This window comes from Mauremys reevesii, linkage group 1 (genome assembly GCF_016161935.1).
Source record: "Mauremys reevesii isolate NIE-2019 linkage group 1, ASM1616193v1, whole genome shotgun sequence".
NCBI lineage: Eukaryota > Metazoa > Chordata > Testudines > Geoemydidae > Mauremys > Mauremys reevesii.
The window spans coordinates 35,401,324-35,407,208 of NC_052623.1; the positions used below are offsets into that span (position 1 = coordinate 35,401,324).

Sequence of the window (5,885 nt, forward strand, 5' to 3'; positions counted from 1 at the left end):
GGATCACCTGATGATTACCTGTTCTGTTCATTCCCTCTGGGGCACCTGGTCTTCGCCACTGTCAGAAGACAGGATACTGGGCTAGATGGACCTTTGGTCTGGCCCATTATGACCGTTCTTATGTAAGTATCCAATCTCTATCCCCCCATCTCTTTCCAATCCTCATCCATATTTTTTCTTCAGTCCCTCTCTTGGGCCTTCAATCCCCACCCCCACTTCAAGCTTCCATCTGTATTTCCTGCTCATGAGACTGAGGTTTGGTGCTGCTGCTCTCCCCCAGTTCCCTCCCTAGGACTCCTCAGTATTTGTGTCCACCCCCATCTCCTCAGTACTCTGCCCTATTTTGCCTCCACCAGCTCTCTGCCTCCCACCCTGCAGTTTTATTTTCCCTGTTTTAGGGCTTCACCAAGTCCCCTGAGGTCCTGCTTTGAGCTTACTGGGCAAAGGTGGCGTTACTGACCTGTACAGTATAGAATAATGGTGGTAGATCTAGTTCCCACTTATTCTTCATCCACACTCATCCTTCATAGCTGTGCTATGCAATGGAGAGGGTTAGCTTGCCAAACAGCCTCCTCTCATTTCTGCTGTGTCGTTCCCTAATGGCTGTAATCTCTTACTCTCTCCTACCCTAACAAATTCCTTTGTAGCCTGCTTGCCAACAGATCAGCTACTTGACTTCATTCCTAATCCTGACATCAATCCTATCCTTCTCTCCCAAGTGGTTCTGCTACCTCTCAGGTCTTCTTAGTTGTATCTTCAGTGCCTGCCACAAAGGGCTGTGACTCAGTCATAATTCCCCCCTATCCACTTTGCTCAGGGAAGGGGAGGAATAACTTCATCTCTTTTCATGGAGCAGCAGCTTACTACAGCTTGCATATCCAGCCACCTAATTTCAGATGTGATGAAGAAACAAGGCTGCTCCCACTTTCTGCCTCTCTCCACATTTTCCTGCTCAAAGGGTGGAATCTTGGGTGTACAGCTGTGAATTTGAGTGGTGTACCAGCTTGACACGGTCTCTCCACATGAGTGAATTTCTTGCCGAAAGTGCCGACTGCACTAGCCTCCCCCACCAGTGAAGAACAACATTTGTCTTGTATTATCAAGAGTGCCATGTGGCAGACTAGGAGCTAGACAGGGGTCCTTAGATTGAATGACAGATCTGATTCCCTGTGCCATAGTAGTAAAAAGTAATGTTCAGAATTCAATAAGCAAAAACCTCATAATTTGATACCTCATCTTGCCAATTAAATGATAAATCACTTTGGTCTTATCATGTTGGTCAGATAAACAGTTCCCTAGGGCTAATGAGGCTCATTGTATAAATTGAGCACATTCTCTTGCTTTTTAAATTAAAAAATAAACATATGGTATGGGATGTTATGTTACCATCTTTTGTTTTTATTTAGAGAAACTTCTGCAGTGCAGTGTACAGCTAATGATTAAAAGGTGAACAAATGAATACAGTTTTTTTTTTCTTGTTTGGGCACAGTGTATTTCTTAATGATATGTTAAGGCTTTAATTGTGCAGTACATTTAAAAAAAATCCTACATCACATACAACATGCCTTGCATTAGGAGTATGTGTACTACAAACTGTGAAAATTACAAAACCATAACAATAGCATCTTCTGTCCTGATTGAGGTAAGGGTCCTGTGGGAAAGAAGTTGATGTAATTAAATAAATATGCAAAGGAGGACAGGATTAAGGCTGCATGGATTCTTAATTCTGGTATCTGTGAACTTCTGAGCACTTCACGTTGCAGCCTTATTATGGCTGTTCTAATGTCATTTTCAACTGGAATATATTTGTTAAACACATATGATATGCTGTAATAAAGTAGAATTTCTTATATAACCATATATTTGAAATTACAACACATGCAGTCTTAAGACTTGCCTTGATTAAGTCTTTGTTTGTAAAAAAATTAAGCAATCTTGAACCCAGCTATCCTTTGGCCTCCAAAGATGTTGTTCATTAACTCGGGGCTGTCTTACTCTGAAAAGCTGTCCTGAAATGTTCAGTACAATTGTCAACATAGTATTAATCCAGGGTATTGTACCAACTCCAAATATGCATAACTCTAAACCAACTCAGCTGACATTCCTCAGTCTTTAGGCATCTAAAAGATCATGAGGTAACTTGATAATGGTGTGTACAAGTACATTCAAGGGGAGACACTTTACTCTAGCAGGCATAAGAACCAATGACTGGAAGCTAAAGCCAGACAAATTCAAATTAGAAATAAGGCTCAAAATTCTAATAGTGAGGGTTATTAACCATTGGAACAAGCTATCAAGGAAAATTGTGAATTCTGCATCTCCTGATGTCCTCATATCAAGACCGGATGTCACTCTGGAAGATATGCTTTCATCAAATAAGTTGCTGAGCCCAATACAGGTATAATAGGATGAAAGTTGATGATCTAATAGTCCCTTCGCCCTTGAAACCTATGAACCTAGAACAAAAGAAAAGGTGTTCCTTTTTTAAAGCTCTGTGAATAAATCTAAATATGCTGCGGGACTGGTATACCCTATCATCCTTTGCAAAGGGGGGAAGTGCGTTATAGCCCTGTGACTGAGTCCAAATGACCACCCTTAATCTCAGGACAGTATGGTCTAATAGCCAGGGCCACTATGGCTGCCATCCTCCCCAGAGCTGCAGGACCTAGTGGTCAGGAGAAAGTGGGCCACCACCCAGGGGTGAGAAGCAGCTGGGGTAGGTGAATCTGGGCCCTCCCTGCTCTACTGAGTCCCAACCCAGGGCCCTGACAGCAGCAAATGGATTAGCCCTCAGATTAGCAGGGATCCATCCAAAACATGCTGCCTTTCTCCTGGTTCCACACCTGGATCAATGTCTAGTTCACCTGTGGTTACTTTATACCGTTTCCCAGCAATGCTGTCCACTGGTCTCCTGGGCCTCTGGGCTCATTGGCTTGTGAATCTCCCAACAACTCCATCTCCTCTTGGGCTTCTGTGGGCAGCCAGATATCTGCCTGGATCTGAGCATGCTTGGCCTCCGTGCTCAGGCGCTCCAGCAGCTCCCAGAAGGAAGCCTGCAGCGTGCATCCTCTCTCCTCAGCAGTCAGGCCCAGCTGAGTCCCTTTTATACTGAGGCCCCAGTTGGAGCATATCCAGTAGTGGTGAGAGGGCCCTGGCTTCCTCTGCCCATTATATGGGATTAACCCCTTCTTGTCCAGTATGGGGCTGGTACACCCCGTCACAAAATACAATAACTTCTTAAGCCAGTGACAAAATAAGTCTCTTGTTGCTCTTTTTTCATACCAGCACTGCAAAGCCCACACAGCTAAGAATGAGTAAGTTGGATTCTACTTCATCAACAGAAGTAGTCTGGAAGTTTAGCTCAGGGGCACCTGTACAAATGGATTGAGAAATTAAGCTGCATGAGCATCACTGAAGGCCAGATTTTCCCTGCAGAAGCCAATTATAGGGGGCACACAAGATGGTAAGAAACAAGTTTGACTCTCAGCTTTAGGCTCAGGTTGTGTGGCTGGCAGGGAGGAAGAAAAAAAATGTTACTTGTAAACTGAGCACATTTCATGCAAAAGTCATTGAGTCCTAGTCAAATGGAACCCTAATGAGGTCATTTTTACAGAGTGGAACCACATTTTAAAAGGTCACGTCTGTATCTTTCAATCTTAGGGATAGTTAATTGTATGTTTTATTGTTATGTATTTTGTATCCAGCTCTTTATTTCCTGAACCAACCATAGCAAAGTTTAAGAGCAGGTAACAAATTCTGATTATGCAAATACTCTAACACTGACTAGTCTTTCAATTATTAATTATTATTAATTGAGATATTTGCTTCTGCACTTATGCCTAAGATTTAAAGTAATGTTTGTACTGTATTGCCATGAGCTAGAAAGGACTCCTGCAGTGCATCTTGAAGAATTTCTCAGGCTTTTACCAAATGTTGTTCAGCAGCACTGAAAGTATGTTCAATTAGCTAATAGTTGTGATTAACCCTCCTCGCACCACTACTGGGATTTCTGATAGAACAGTATAAGAATAAAGCCAGATAAACTGGACAATTGGTGAGCTATTGCCTTTGCTTCTGCAGCCAAAGGGGACTCAGAGCTACCTGGGATGTGTTAAAGGTGGGGGAGTCCCCAACACATAGCTCCCGGAAACCCTAACCCCATGTGAGCCCCCTGTTTAGAAGTCCACAAGGTGAAAGCTTTTCATGTTAGGGAGTGGTCTGGGTTGGATGGTGAGATGGTTAAAGTTGATATCAGCTTCGTAAGGCACAGTGCCCCTCCTAATCCATGGGAATTATTGATTAGGATTGTGTCGATCCTGTCTGCATTAAGTTACATGTTGTACCTACTGCACCAACACACCCAAGGAGTTTGGGGAGCAGCTTCTATCAGAGGAATTGCATACCAGGAGTTGTGGTACCATTGAGGCTAAGCAGTCTGGCCTAGTTATTATTGGTAGTAAATATATATTACAGTAATGCCCAAAAGCCCATTAGGATTGGGACCCCACTGTGCTGTACTCTGGTATATACAGAGAAAAGGGAAACTGTCCTGAAGTTCTTGTAACCTAAAGAAAATAAATTGTAAGTCCCCAAGGAAGCTTTATGCAGATTTCAGATGCCAGGCCACACATCTCTACAGTCCCGTAATTCAGAAGTGGCTTAAGTCATGAGCAAGTTTGTAGTGCATCCCAAAAAATATTCTACAATACATCTCCTGGCATCAAATATGTATTCTGTATAAAACCTCATTGATCCTGTTGCTTGCCTCCAGTCTCTACCTCAGAATACATTTTAACCATGCAAGTGGAAATAGAATGTGTTTGTAGGTAGCTGAACAGTTGCGTAGCATAATAACAAAGTGAGAGACTAGTTTTCCTGTTGATTGGGCAGAGGGATAGCTCAGTGGTTTGAGCATTGGGTTACTAAACCCAGCATTATGAGCTCAATCCTTGAGGGGGGCATTTAGGGCTCTGGGGGAAAAACCTGTCTTGGCATTGGTCCTATTTTGAGCAAGGGGTTGGACTAGCCAGTCTCCTGAGGTCCCTTCTAATCCTGATATTCTATGGTTCAGTTCCTATAGGAAAGCTTGGAAAATGCCTGGTTGAATGTGGCCTTTGTTTTAAGATAACTTGGTTTCATTTATTGTGGAACTCTTAAAAGCTTGCACTATTTTGAAAGAATCTATTTCTATTGGAATTCCCATTGTACAGCTGGGGAATACAAGGGATAGAGTATTTCCAAACAGTAGAACTTAAGTGCACCTACTGTAGCTTAGATGTGGTAGGGGGAGGAGAGAAGCTGGTTAATTTGTGCATAAAGATAAATGCCACTCCCGTTCCTCAATGTTCCTATAAACCCAGCACTCATGTGAGTAAAATCCTGACCCCAGTGAATTAATGGTAAAACTCCAATTGAATTCACCTACCTGGGTTTCAATTATGAGTCTCATTCCCCCTCCACACACACACATTTACCTCATTGACTTCAGTGCAGTTACTCCTCATTTACACCTATAAGTAAGATCAAAGTAAGGCCTATTCTCTGCCCAGTTTTGCTGATGCTGAGCATGCAGGGTTAGCTCTGCTCTCCTGATTTTTCTCAGACAGTGAAGAATAGTGGAAACAAGCTAAAGGAGCAACTAATTCTCCTTGCTAATCTGCAAATCTGATAATTATCGCATAAAGCTCTGTTGTTTCACCCCATTTCTTAGCAAAGACCTGATAACACAGAGCTGTAGGTAGGTTTCATATTACAAGTTCATTACTTCTATTAAGTAAAGTACATTATATTTATCAGCATACTAGGAATAATAATACCTCACTCTTATATAGTTATTTTCATCAGGAGGTCTCAAGGGCTTTACAAAGAAAGTCTGCATCATTATC

At 42.4% G+C, this 5,885-nt stretch overlaps 1 long non-coding RNA gene across 1 annotated transcript; it reads right to left on the reverse strand.

Annotated features, from left to right (window-relative positions):
• Window positions 1-1,377: 1,377 nt before the first annotated feature.
• On the reverse strand, window positions 1,378-3,173 carry LOC120395225. The gene is made up of 2 exons (XR_005592534.1): window positions 2,865-3,173; window positions 1,378-2,456 (listed from the first exon to the last, which is right to left on the reverse strand). It is a non-coding gene; the product is annotated as an uncharacterized LOC120395225 (long non-coding RNA).
• Window positions 3,174-5,885: the final 2,712 nt, after the last annotated feature.